Genomic DNA, 14376 nt, shown 5'->3' with positions numbered 1-14376 from the left:
CTTCCGTTGACTCTAACTGTTCTAACAACTTTCCTAGAAGAGAGACCCTCTTCTTGTTACAAAACTCTGCACGAAGACAGACCAGGTCCCTTGACATAATCAGTTTACAGGAGAGTTGAAGTTAGATGCTGAAAGTAAAATGAAACAGTATGTTTACGTGGAAATCTCCTTGCTCAAGGGAGGAAAAACCATCTCACTGGATTTTACCAACAACTTCACTAACAACAAGCCAAGTTTCAGATTACAAACTCTTGCAACCTAGGAATTAAACTTTTAATACCTCCCTCTTGTAACACCTCTATTACAAGAAAACCAAAACTATATTGCCCACTACACGAACTAATTCTAGCTGATATAGACTACAACAATACACCACATCTAACTCTAGCCACCAATTCAGATATCAAAAATAAGAGATGGTACTATTGCTGGACTTCAAGACCTAATTTGATATTCGATCAATTTCAAGGCCACACATATATGCCCCTGGAAAAGTTTGTCAAGTTGGTTGATCAATCCCTACGAATCCATGTTGAACACAACTTACATCTAGAAAAATTAAAACTTACATATAGTGATCGAGAACTGGATTCTAAAGTGGATTATTGGATTGAATTGGCGGTTAAAATTAACGTCACCGCGCTGATGATTTACCCTTCCTTTTTAAGTAAATCATACAGCTTACCTAGCTAAGGTTATTTATGATGCTAAAAAGCTGAAAACATTGTCGTTAAGCAGGTGCAAGTTTGAATTTGATAGCACCACCATTCACATTAAGATTTTGTTGTCTTGAGGATATTTATTTGTATTATGTTCATATTTCTGATGCTCAATTGCAAAGAGTTATCGATAGATGCCCGTTCATCCAGACTCTAGATCTAGTCTCTTGCCAGGGAATAAGCAAATTGCATGTTTTTAGCCAAGTACATCTGAAGAATTTGACAGTTATATTGTGCGAACTTAATAGAGTGATAGTCCAGGCCCCAAATCTTCAATTCTTTAGATATGTAGAAGGTCCTGATCATCCTTGTGAAATTGCTATTTTGGATGGTTACAATACTTTACAAACACTGGTGCCAGCATCACAGACCAACAGTTTCGAGATGTATCCTACAAGTTCCCAAACATTTCAGAATTGGATCTAACATTATGCTTGAAGCTGAAAAATATAGAGATTCAGAGTGAAAAACTAAAGAAATTCGCTTTAGTACAGATGCAGAGTCTGGAAAAAGTCATTATTCAATCTCCAAATTTATTGGAATTTTATTTTAAGGGTGACAAAGTGCCCTTCTCATCTATGGATCCTTCTTCCCTAAAAAGATCCCAACTCAATTTCTTGTCGCCGAGCACGACAAACTTTGGATCACTGGACAGCGGTTGGTACACGAGCCTTCATCACTTTGTTCAAAAGTTCAACTATTCTAAAGGTTTAATATTATTAATATTTTGCCGCAAGGTACTTTCCATTCTTTTTGTGCCTTTGATTTATGCATCACTTGTTGAATTTGGTTTAAGCTATGACATTCACAAAATTCTTGCAGACAAAGAACATCCTTATTTATGAAAATCCAAGAGAAATTCTTATTCTTCCAAGTCATAATGTCGACATATCCATTGCACCCATACTGGGTGTTGAATCGATCATGAGAAAGTTAATGCTCTACTTTCCCAAGATCATATCCATACTTCCATGTTCAGATAGCAAAGCACTACAGGTAATTTCCTGCTTTACCTCAAAAACGTCTCTTGTGCTTGTATAAACTAAGACATTAATTTGAGTTTAACTTTTAAACACCGATAGTGTAAAAGAATTTTTTACAATCAGAAAATTTGTTGTTAAATGTTGATTGCTCAGTGTCATGAGCATTACTGTATAATATATCTTATATTTTTGCTTAGATGCAGGTGATGTCTACACTAAAAGGGTGTATACAAAAAGCAAAATTGTGGTAAAGAATGCCCATTCGATACCATCTGGCATCGTTACTTAAAAGAAGTCATCAGTTGTACTGGGACATCTGAGGAGGGAATGGCTGCCTCCATGTGGTATCTCTGGTTGAAATCCATATCTCTAATTGACCGAGTGAGTAATTTCATTTTAAAATGGAAAAATGAAGCTTAGACTGAAGAGTCTTGGGGAATTCGGCGAATAGAGTTAATTAGTGTGTTGAGAAGAAGTGTGATTTAATAACATATCTGTAGTTTAGTTGCAGTTGTAATATCATCGCCCCAGCTTCAGCAATAATTGTTCTTGCCTGAATGAAATAGAACAGAATTATAACTCTTGCTATTGGTAATAACAAACCATGTGTGTTTGATCTCTTGCAAATTTCAACCATCGGGATGAAATAGAACAGAATTCCTATATCTTGACAATGGAACGTAACACTGTGTTCTGAACTCTTTGTGTCGATCTAAATCATGCTAAACGTATATTCATACATGCACACACATTCAATTTATCAACTTTCCCCATTTTGATGATGATAAACTATTCAAGTATATACATCACCGAACTGACATAGATTTTTCCCTTTTGGCATCTTTATATTAAAAACGTGCAAAAGAGCATAGAATTAATTTAGGAAGTGAGTGCCACAATGTTAACTCTGGCCACAAGGGCTACACTTATTAGCCCCTGCTGATTTTTTACGCATTGCAACCCACATATAACTATTGTTACGACCCGTTTTTAAACTAGTCTTGGGGAATTCAGCAAATAGAGTCAATTAGTGTGTTCAGAAGAAGTATGATTTATTACATATAATATCATCGCCCCAGCTTCAGTAACAGAGTTGATTACAATCATATTTATTTCAAACCTTTCATACACATTGGGTCATATACTATGAAAGTCTTGAAGTGGACTCCGAACTTGGAAGCTGATCATGAAACATCTATTGTCCCTGTTTGGATTCTCACACATAAACTCCCATGGCATCTCTTTCGTTGGAATATTATATCTAGGCTTGTTCAATCAATAAGCACAGTGGTTGGTCCCGATCAAGCAACTTTTTTCCAAATCTAGAGGTAATGTGGCAAAGGTGAAAGTTGAAATTGATTTACTGCAAGCCAAACAACACAGAATTTGGCTTGGTTTCAAAAGAACAGATGGCAAATGGTTGGAGGTCGAATATGAAGGAGATACAGACTACTGTCAATAATGCAAAATGCAGAAACAAAGAAGCAGACAAAGCTACAAAACTAAAAGAAAAGGAAAAAAAATCGATAAAAATGTTCAATGTATGAAGATATCTATATTGATGTCTACTTGAAGTAGAAACTCTGGTGCTTTACTGTTAGTTTGATTTATACGAGCACAAATGAAATACTTCTTTGGGATATTACATACCTTGGTTTCTCTTTATCTGTACACTCCAAAATGTCTTTAGTTGTTCTATTACAAAAATGATGATACAGGGATGTTCATTTCACTGAATGAAACAAACTAGTACCATCTTGATTATGAGAACACTATAGTTCCAACTTCTTGTGCTAGTGCATTTTGTATGTATTGAACAAGATTGAGTAGAGATAGTTGCTTTAGATTGGCTGACAAAAACATATTCTCTAAACTGTTTTATATATGTTAATCCTAATATAACTATTATGATTTGTATATATTAATTATCGTTTTGATTTATAAAAGATGAGATTGTGAGATGGGTCAATATGTCTAGTAGATTGGATGATAATAATATATATTGGTAAAATTCATGTTTCGATATAGAGATTGATGATATGTCTTTTTGAGAAGCTTATAAGTTTTCATCGTGTCAAACCTTGCAAGTGGATTTATAAATCCGACACATGAAATAAGTTAAGCAGTGCTCTAAAGGGTAATCTTAACATGAGAATTATATAAGTGTTTAATAAGAATTTCAAAATATAAATGGAGTGCAATTACGAATTTCTAGCGAAATGATTTGTTATTTATTACGGTAAGAATAATTCAAATTAATTATTTGAAATTATTTCCGTGATATAAAGCCTCAGTAATTAATTTTGTGGTCCTTACCGTGTCCATATTTAACTAGAACTCGAAATTTTATTTCTAATGGGAAAAGAAGACAGACGTGTGTTTCATTCTTTAAGAAAACATAGGTGGGTTTTTTCTCTCCTTTTTGGACTGGGAAGAAATATCTATAAGTAGGATGTTCTTACCAAGCAAAAAAAAAGACATACAACTGGCACCAAGAAATCAAAACGAAGCAATATGCTTAACAAGGCAAAAAGAGTGGGCAGAAGACAGAATATCAGAAGTGCCTGTGCATATCATTCATCACATCTTATGTGGCGATAAGTTGTATGTTGTCCAAGAGATGGTGCTATTTCTGGACTTCAAGACCTAATTTGATATTCCATCAATTTCAAGGCAACAAATATATGACCCTTGAAAACTATGTCAAGTTGGTTGATCAATCCCTGAGATCCCATATTGAACAAAACTTACATCTTGAACAATTCATCCTTACATATGAGGATCCAGAAGTGGATTCTCACCTGGATACTTGGATTGAATTGGCGGTTAAACTCAATGTCACAGTGCTGTGGATTCACCCTCCCGTTTTAAGTTCATATAGTTTACCTGATGTTATTTATGATGCTAAAAAACTGAAAACAATGTCGTTAAACAGGTGCAAGTTTGAATTTGATATTAGCACCACTCACGTAAGATTTTATTGTCTTGAGGCTCTTTCCTTGATTAATGTCCATATTTCAGATGCCCCATTGCAAAGACTTATCGACAGATGCCCATCTATCAGGACTCTAAGGTTACTGTATTGTCAGGGTATAAGCAAATTGCATGTGTTTGGCCTCGTACATCTCGAGAATTTGATTGTTGTATCCTGCAAACTCAATAGAGTGATAGTCCAGGCCCCAAATCTTCAATGCTTTATGTTGGCTGATGGAGGATTTCCAAGAAGATATTCTGGTCATCAAAGATGTGATCCTAGATGAGAAGATATTCTTCATATCAAGATATGATCCTAAGATCTTAGGATAATTGTGATAATCTAGAATATCATATCTTTGATTCTTTCTCTTAATGTAAAGATTTAGGTGATTCTATTCCACAATCTTTTATGTATATATAAAGCCATGTACATGACATAGAACGACATGAATGAAATTATTCAATAATCTTATTCCACATGGTATCAGAGCTTTAGGCTTATTCCTGGCCAATTTTATTCATCCTATCTTGAAAAATCCCATTTTGCTATCTTTATCTGCCCAAACCATGTCTGAAAATGGTACTGCCGCAAATATTCCAATCTCTGAAAATGTTTCTGCAACAGTAGAAAATAACTCTACAGTTTCAATTGGAGATTTGCAACATTCAGCTTCAACAGGTAGTTGTTTATTGGCCTTCACAGGTATTTCTTACTCTTTTATTACTAATGTCTCAGACAAACATTCTCCAACGTGGGTGGTTGATTCCGGGGCAACTGATCACATGACCAGTCTCTCTCATCTCTTCATATCATATTCCCCTTGTCCTAGCTATAAAAAAAATAACTATAGTTGATGGTTCAGTTATTACTGTAGCTCTGGGCAAGGAGACATACCACTTGGAAAATCGTTGATACTTAAAGATGTCCTTCATATCCCAAAGTTACCTGCAAATCTCATTTCTATCCAGAAACTCACCAAAGATTCCAAATGCCAAGTAACTTTCTTCCCTTCATATTGCTTTTCAGGAACAGAACACGAAGGAGATGATTGGGTGTGCTAGTGAGAAAGGTGGTCTTTATTGTTTGGATTTCCACAAAGGTGAATATATATCTAAGAATTCCATGTCTAGTTCATTCTTGTCTGAATCTATCATGTCCAATAAAGAGAAAGTATGGCTTTATCATCGTCGGTTAGGTCACCCTTCCTTTTATGTAATCAAAAGGATGTTCCCATCTTTGTTCAAAGATTTGATTGTTGAGTCTTTTCATTGTGATGATTGTGAAATTGCAAAACTCAAACGTATTTCCTTTCCAATTAGTCACAAAAGATGTCAAACTCCATTCTCTCTTGTTCATAGTAATATTTGGGGACCCTCTCCAATTCCTAATATTTCTGGTGCTAGATGGTTTGTGTCATTCATTGATGATTGTACAAGAGTTACGTGGATCTATTTGCTAAAGCAAAAATCAGATGTCAGCCAAATTCTTTCTACCTTTTTTAATATGATCAAAACCCAATATGATGTGCCAATTAAAAGATTTCGATCCGATAATGCCAAGGACTACTTCAATCAAAACCTCTCTGTTTTCTTCCAAAAAGAGGGAATTATTCATGAATCTTCATGTGTCAATACTCCTCAACAAAATGGGATAGCAGAGAGAAGAAATGGTCTGTTACTTGACATTACTAGATCATTATTGTTTCACAAAAAGGTGCCAAAACAGTATTGGGGGGAAGCTGTCCTAACTGCTGCACTTCTTAGTAACAGAATGCCATCAAGAATTCTGAACTTTCAAAGTCCGCTTGATACTCTTAGGAATTTCTTTCCAAATTTTGAAATTTCCAATAAATTGGTTCCTAGAATCTTCGGAAGTGTTGCCTATGTTCATATTCATTCTCAAAATAGAGGCAAATTAGACCCACGTGCTCTTAAGTGTATTTTCATAGGATATTCTCCTACTCAAAAAGGTTACAAGTGTTATCAACCATCATCAAAGAAATTCTTTGTTTCCGCAGATGTCACATTTGATGAGAGTGAATCCTTTTTTAATCATTCTTACAATCAGGGGGAGTCACTGAAGGGAAAGGAACCTCTAGACTTGTCACTATTTGATTTGTCCATTTCTAGTCGTGCCAAATCCTTGCCTGAGTCACCATTTCTACAGTCACCTGAGTCTCTAAATCCAAATGAACCCATTGAGTCTCCTAATCCAAATATAGATAATGGAATTCTAGAAAATAATCTACCATTGCAGGTATATTCCAGAAGAAAGAGACTAACTGATCAAACTACTCGGTTGCAATCATCTCCACAGGTTACTGCTCCTGATACCCATCCTGAACTTGTTGAACCGTCAGAAACACCAAACCAAACTGATCATGAAGAAGAATTTAACCAACCTAATGTCCTTGACCTTCCCATTGCAATCAGAAAAGGAACCAGAACTTGCACACAACACCCTTTGAGCCTCTCCATGACATATCAAAATCTATCCCCAAGTCATAAAGCTTTTCTCTGTAACCTCCACACAATTCCTATCCCCAGAAATTTGTCTGAAGCATTAGGAAATAAAGAATGGGAGAAAGCTATGAAGGTAGAAATGGAAGCATTGGAAAAAAAAAACAAAACTTGGGATATTGTGGAATTACCAAAAGGAAAAAGGTTGGTCGGGTGCAGATGGGTGTTTTGGGCAACCAGATTTAAAAAGGGACGCTCATATTTCAAACTTTTTTTTTAAAAAAAAAAGGTGCATATGGGTGTTTACTGTGAAATATAAGTCAGATGGGTGGGTCCATAGAAAGATATAAAGCACGTTTGGTAGCAAAGGGTTATACACAGACTTATGGAATTGATTATTTGGAGACTTTTGCCCTAGTGGCAAAAATGAATACAGTGAGAATTTTATTATCATTGGCTGCAGTTTTTAATTGGAACCTACAACAATTTGATGTAAAAAATGCCTTTTTACATGGAGACTTAGATGAGGAGATCTATATGGAGGTGCCACCTGCTTTTGAAAGCAAGAAGGGAATGGTGTGTAGACTGAAGAAGGCACTCTATGGATTAAAGCAATCACTTCGTGCATGGTTTGGAAGATTTACAAAGGTTATGATCAAGCTAGGGTATCGACAAAGTCAAGGAGACCACACCTTGTTCATACGACACTCAAAAACAGGAAAAGTGACAGCATTGTTGGTTTATGTGGATGACATCATAGTAACGGGTGATGATTCAGAGGAGATACAAAATTTGAAGAAGTGTTTGCTCAAGGAATTTGACATCAAAGAGCTTGGGAAATTAAAGTAATTTTTGGGAATCGAAGTGGCACACTCAAAACAAGGAATCTTCATTTCCCAACAAAAATATGTGCTTGATTTGTGGAAAGAAACAAGAAAATTAGGGTGCAAACCAGTGGCTACACCAATTGAATACAATAATAGATTATGCAATGCTCCAGAAGAATCAGTGGTAGATAAAGGCTTGTATCAAAGGCATGTAGGGAAATTGATTTACTTGTCCCATACAAGGCCGGACATTGCATTTGCTGTAAGTGTTGTTAGCCAATTTATGCATGATCCTAGAGAAATGCATCTTCAAGCTGTCAATCGGATTCTACAATATCTTAAAGGAAGTCCAGGAAAAGGAATATTATTCAAAAGAGGAGGAGACATGGTTTTAGAGGCTTATACAGATGCAGACTATGCTGGTTCATTAGTGGATCGAAGGTCAAGTTCTGGATATTGCACCTTCTTAGGAGGAAATCTGGTGACTTGGAGGAGTAAAAAACAAAATGTAGTAGCTAGATTAAGTGCAGAATCTGAGTTTAGATCCATGGCGATGGGAATTTGTGAATTGTTATGGCTAAAGATAATCCTTGATGATTTGAAGATAAGATGGGAAGGACCTATGAGGCTATATTGTGACAATAAATCAGCAATAAGTATAGCTCATAATCCTGTACAACATGATCGCACTAAGCATATTGAGGTAGACAGACATTTCATTAAGGAGAAATTAGATAACGGACTCATTTGTACGCCATTTGTATCTACAAAAGATCAGGTTGCTGATGTTTTAACAAAAGGATTGCCAAACAATATGTTTCAAGATCTAATAAGCAAGCTAGGAATGGAAGATATCCATTCACCCGCTTGAGGGGGAGTGTTGGATGATGGAGGATTTCCAAGAAGATATTCTTGTCATCAAAGATGTGATCCTAGTTGAGAAGATATTCTTCATATCAAGATATGATCCTAAGATCTTAGGATAATTGTGATAATCTAGAATATCATATCTTTGATTCTTTCTCTTAATGTAAAGATTTAGGTGATTCTATTCCACAATCTTTTATGTATATATAAAGCCATGTACATGACATAGAACGACATGAATGAAATTATTCAATAATCTTATTCCACACTTTAGATATGCAGAAGGTACTGATTATCCTTGCCATATAGTTAATTGATGGTTACCATACTTTACAAACACTGGAGCTCAGTGGTGCCAGCATCATGGACCAACAGTTCCAGGATGTGTCCAATGAATTCCCAAACATTTCAGAATTGAATCTCACAAGATGCTTTAAGCTGAAAAATATAGAGATCCAGAGTGAAAAACTCAAGAAATTCACCTTTATCACAGATGACGAATCTGGAAAAAGTCATGATTCAATCACCAAAGCTATTGGGATTTGATTTTGAGGGTGATAAAATGCCCTTCTCATCTATGGGTCCTTCTTCCCTGGAAAGAGCTCGACTCAATTTCTTCTCACACTGAGCACAGTAATATCAAACTTTGGATCAGTAGACAGCAGTTGGTACACTAATCTTCTTCACTTTGTTCAAAAGTTCAACTATTCTAAAGGTTTGATATTAGTGATATTTTGCCACAAGGTACTGTCCATTCTTTTTGTGCCTTTGATTTATGCATCACTTGTTGAATTTGGTTTAAGCTATGCCATTCACAAAATTCTTGCAGACCAACAACATCCTTATTTATGAAAATCCAAGAAAAATGTTATTCCTCCAAGTAATGATATCGAGATATTCACTGAACCCGTACTGGGTGTTGAATCGATCATTAGAAAATTCATGCTCTACAGTCCCTGGATCATGTCCATACTGCCATGTACAAATAGCAAAGCACTCCAGGTAATTTCTTGCTTTACCTGGAAATCCTTTAAAAAAACGTCTCTTGTACTTGTATAAACTAACATTAAATAGAGCTTAACTTTTAGACAAATTTTTTTACAATCAGAAAATTTGTTGTTAAATGTTGATTGCTCGTCTCATAAGCATTATTATATTCTATGTATGTCTTATGTTTTTGCTTAAATGCAGGTGATGTCTACACTAAAAGGGTGTATACAAAAGCAAAATTGTGGTAAAGAATGTCCATTCAATACCAAGTGGCATCGTAACTTAAAAGAAGTCATCAGTTGTACTGGGACATCTGAAGAGGGAATGGCTGCCTCCAGGTGGTACCTATGGTTGAAATCCACATCTATAATTGACCAAGTGAATAATTTCATGTTAAAATGGAAATATGAAGCCTAGACCGAAGAGTTAATTAGTGTGTTGAGAAGAAAGTATGATTTATTACATATCTGTGGTTTAGTTGCAGTTGTAATTGAGGCCTTATTCGTAATATCATTGCCCTAGCTTCATCAATAATTGTTCTTTTCCTGAATGAAATAGAACAGAATTTTAACTCATGAATTGGAAAATATAATATTCTGGGCTGCAAGATAGATGTAATTGGAGTTGTATAAGCTTCCATACGACACAGATAGATGCCTTCCTTGTATGTAGAAATCAAGAAATTGAACATAACTTGAAAAATGGGAAGTAACACTCTGTTATGAACTCATGCAAATAACCAAATGAACCTTAATGAAGCGGCATAATACATATATTGGACCCTAAACTTGGCTTCAAATTTTAACTTTGACCTCCAACTTTCATAGTGCACAAATAGGCACTTTAACTTGTATAAAGTAGAACAAGTAAACACACGAGTCCTACATGGCACAATACACGTAGGACAAAAAATGACATGTAGGATGCCATGTAGGACATGTGTGTCTATTTGTTCTATTTTATATAAGTTAAAGTGCCTATTTGTGCACTATGAAAGTTGGAGGTCAAAGTTAAAATTTGAAGCCAAGTTTAGGGTCCAATATATGTATTATGCCTAATGAAGCAGATGGATTGTCTGTAAACATAAATAACTCATCTGAAGAGGACGGCTTCCACACTAGCATGTCGTTTTTGTTTCCATCAAAAGATTTCGCATCCACTGAATTAAAATCTTATTAACTCTACTTTCCACACTACCACTCTGGATCAGTTGGAACCTGTAACTGTAAGCTTAAGCAATGTATCCAACAAGATATCCTCTCGAGTAGTTTGGCCACAATTCTCCCCTCAATAATCAATCTGGATTTTTTAACTGCAAATGTGCACACTAACCTAGGAAGTTCCCTGTTTTGCACTCTTGGGAAGTCTTGGTACCTGCTTTCTGTATTTTAATATTTTGTTTTGCATAAAAAAAGAGTAGTGCGGTAAGAAATTTTAGTGTGTCATCCTTAAAGGCGCAGAGTAATTCTTTCAAGAATATGCTGATAGTCAGCAGACAATGGCAGCACGTTCGAAGCTGTAGTCTGGTCAAAAAGGACAAAATCATGTGCAACAAGCAAATGTGTGGGGGAGCTAGTTCCGATACGACTTAGCTTGATAGGATTCCTTGATTTATCAGCAGTAGCGCGGTCAATAATAAAGAGATATGGGGATAAGAGATCTACTTGACAAATACCTCAGTTAGGTTAGGAAAACATCCAAATGACCCACTGGACAAAACTTCATGTCCGTTACCAGCCCCTTACACAGACAATGAAAGGACAATAACTCAGCAACACCGCGTGTCTCATTCTTCGCAGCCCAACGGTAACACCACAATCATACCGGAAAGATCCATCCAACGCCACTGCAAATAGGCCCCACAACATAGAAACAAACACCTCTCAAGAACAAGGTTTGAACATGGATAAAGATGAGCATTTCGATCTTGTCTGTCACGCCCCGAGCCTACACCCTGGGCGGGACCGGCACTCGGAGACCATTGCTGGCCCCAAGCGAACCCTTGGCCTGGCTTTCTTAACTTGGCGGAAAACTAACTCAACAGAATAACTTCATGCAATGCAAATATTACACAACAACTTAACTTATAAAATCTGGTCACAAAGGCGACTCATATCTCAAAATAGAATATTTACATATATACATAGATGAGAGGCTCAATACTAACTGACTGACTGTCTATGAAGCCTCTAATACTGAGATGGATGTTAGGACAGACCCCGCAACACCCTAATAAAACAAAACTAAGAACACGAAATAATTGAGTCCTCCGAAATGCAAGGAGGCTCACCACTGACTCTGGAGTGCTCAGCTGGATCAACGACGTGCAGGATACTGATCCGAGGTACTTGTATCTACATCATAATAAGATGCAGGCCAACTGGTATCAGTACATGGAATGTACGAGTATGCGAGCTGGAAACTAAGCAACATAGGCTAGAAGGAAATTTGGAAGAAACTGAAAAGCTTACCTTGCTCAACTCAACTCAACCTGACTGACTTCTTTCAATATAAGGCAATTTAAAACAAGTGCGATATAAAGAAAAACTACTTAAAACATACTATAAACTATGTATGTGTACAAAGACACAATAAGCCTGAGATGTATATAGAAATACAATGAACTGATGTATATAAAAATACAATAATTTATGTGTATGAAAATACAATAACTACTGTGGGAGTTTCTCTAACCGACAACCATCACATGACTATAGTGATGATACAGCGATCGACCTCACGCTGCCAGAGCATCTTACACCTGACGAAAGGTATAAGACCTGAACTGCCTAATGGATCCACTAGTCTATCTGGAAAAGGATTCATCTAAAAAGTATGATCCTTTTCTACCCATGGTGGCTAAAATGGTTCTATGGGGGCTATGGGTTCTTTGAACGCTCCCCCCAATTCGGTACTCGATACTACTCCCAAAAATGTACTGGCTCTTATGTTTTTAAAAAACATTTCTTCTTGCTGATATGAGATAATTACTCAAAAACTAGCCCGAAGGCTCTTTTGGAAATCTCAGTTTCCAACCTTGTTTAAATGTAAAAACATTTCTTTTAAACTTCTTTAGGAATACATAGTTCCCTAATAACTTTGAGAATGAACTCAACTTTAAACTCTTTACTCAACTTGAAACTCTTAACTTAACTTGAAACTCTTGACTTAACTTGACTTGAATCTTGAGCCTTAAAATGAAGTGAAAACGTTCAATAAAGACTCTTGAACGACTTTGAAAACTTACTTAAACTAACTTCTTAACTTTGCTTGACTTGACTCTAACTTCTCGTTAACTGATACTAACTCGCCTTGAATTGGATTACGGATTCAAGGTATATGATCACATGTTTATGGATGAATTCGGGATGTCTAAATGTACCTTAGAGTGTTGGAAACAACTAGGAAACATAGGTATAATACATAGGAACATGCATGAGAAAACATGGAAAGAATGGGGGAACAGGGCGTCCTTGGCGCTCTGCAAGGCGCGGAGCGCCAGCCCTTGAAGCTCAGAAGGCACCTGTTGGCGCTCTGAGAGACGCACCGCCCCAAGGGCTGGACTTCAGAGTCCCCTTTGGGGCGCTCTGGCAGGCGCGACGTGCCAGCCCCTTCCCCAGAAAACCCGACTTTTCTCCCTCTTTTCTTCAACTCTAAACCACCCTTACTTCAATGGATTTAACCCCAAACACTAAGGATCATCCATCTCTCAGCATACAATAGATTACAACTCAAATACACAACTCAATCATGTCCACAACCAACAATAACTTCAACAACACAACTAACAACATCAACAATAACTAACAACTTCAACAACAAATCCAATCTTTTCTCAAATCATAAAAATGAGCTTGGTGTGTGGGGGAAAGGATCAACCCACACTAAGAACTCACATACCTTGATAGGGATCATGTAACACCCCAGAGAATTTTTCGAACTAAGACTCGAGCCGTCCTTCATGTGGAGTGAGATTTTTCCGAGGAATAAAAATTTCTTGAGTGTTAAGTTAAGATCCCTAGATGTAGCACATTGAGTTCCAAGAAGAGTTGAATTGGAAATAGTCATTTTGGAAAGAATCTGGAAATTTGGCTAAGTTCAAAATTCTGGAAATTTGGGTAAGTGTGGAAATCAGTGAGTTTTTGGCTAACTTTGAGTAGTCGTAAATCCTAGTTCAGGATGATTTAGGAGTAGTTCCAGTTATGGTTGTGAAGCTTGTGGAACGATCTTTCCAACGCCACCGAGTTTGCTCGATTCCGAGTTCGTATGAGCGAGTTATGCCCTTTAAAAGTTGGGGCAGTTGGCAGGGAGTCCGTCCGAAAATTTAAGGGCATTTTGGTCTTTTCACAAATCATTTCTTTTGAGGTTATATTGTTGTGTTAGGCTGTTTGTGGATCATTTTTGTTCCATTTTAAAAGAGAGAAAGTTAGGGTTCTTGAGAGTGAAGAAGAGAAGAAGAAGAGAAGAAGAGGAGAAGAAGAGGAGAAAGAGGAGATCAACAAGTTTCCGTCGTGGAATTTCGTCGGGGGTGATCCCTATCAAGGTATGTGAGTT

General features: G+C 36.7%; 1 protein-coding gene and 2 pseudogenes across 1 annotated transcript in view; all 3 read left to right on the top strand.

The window, feature by feature from the left end:
- LOC125862484 (beta-galactosidase) overlaps positions 1 to 14376 on the top strand; it is a 299954-nt gene that overhangs the window by 13592 nt on the left and 271986 nt on the right. The gene's annotated exons all lie outside the window — the stretch shown is intronic.
- LOC125862499 (uncharacterized) lies at positions 1518 to 2122 on the top strand (annotated as a pseudogene).
- LOC125862498 (uncharacterized) lies at positions 9638 to 10239 on the top strand (annotated as a pseudogene).

The sequence above is a fragment of the Solanum stenotomum genome, chromosome 4 (genome assembly GCF_019186545.1).
Source record: "Solanum stenotomum isolate F172 chromosome 4, ASM1918654v1, whole genome shotgun sequence".
Taxonomy (NCBI): Eukaryota; Viridiplantae; Streptophyta; class Magnoliopsida; order Solanales; family Solanaceae; genus Solanum; species Solanum stenotomum.
Note: the sequence above shows the minus strand (reverse complement) of the source record. Positions and strands in the feature narration are given on the sequence as shown.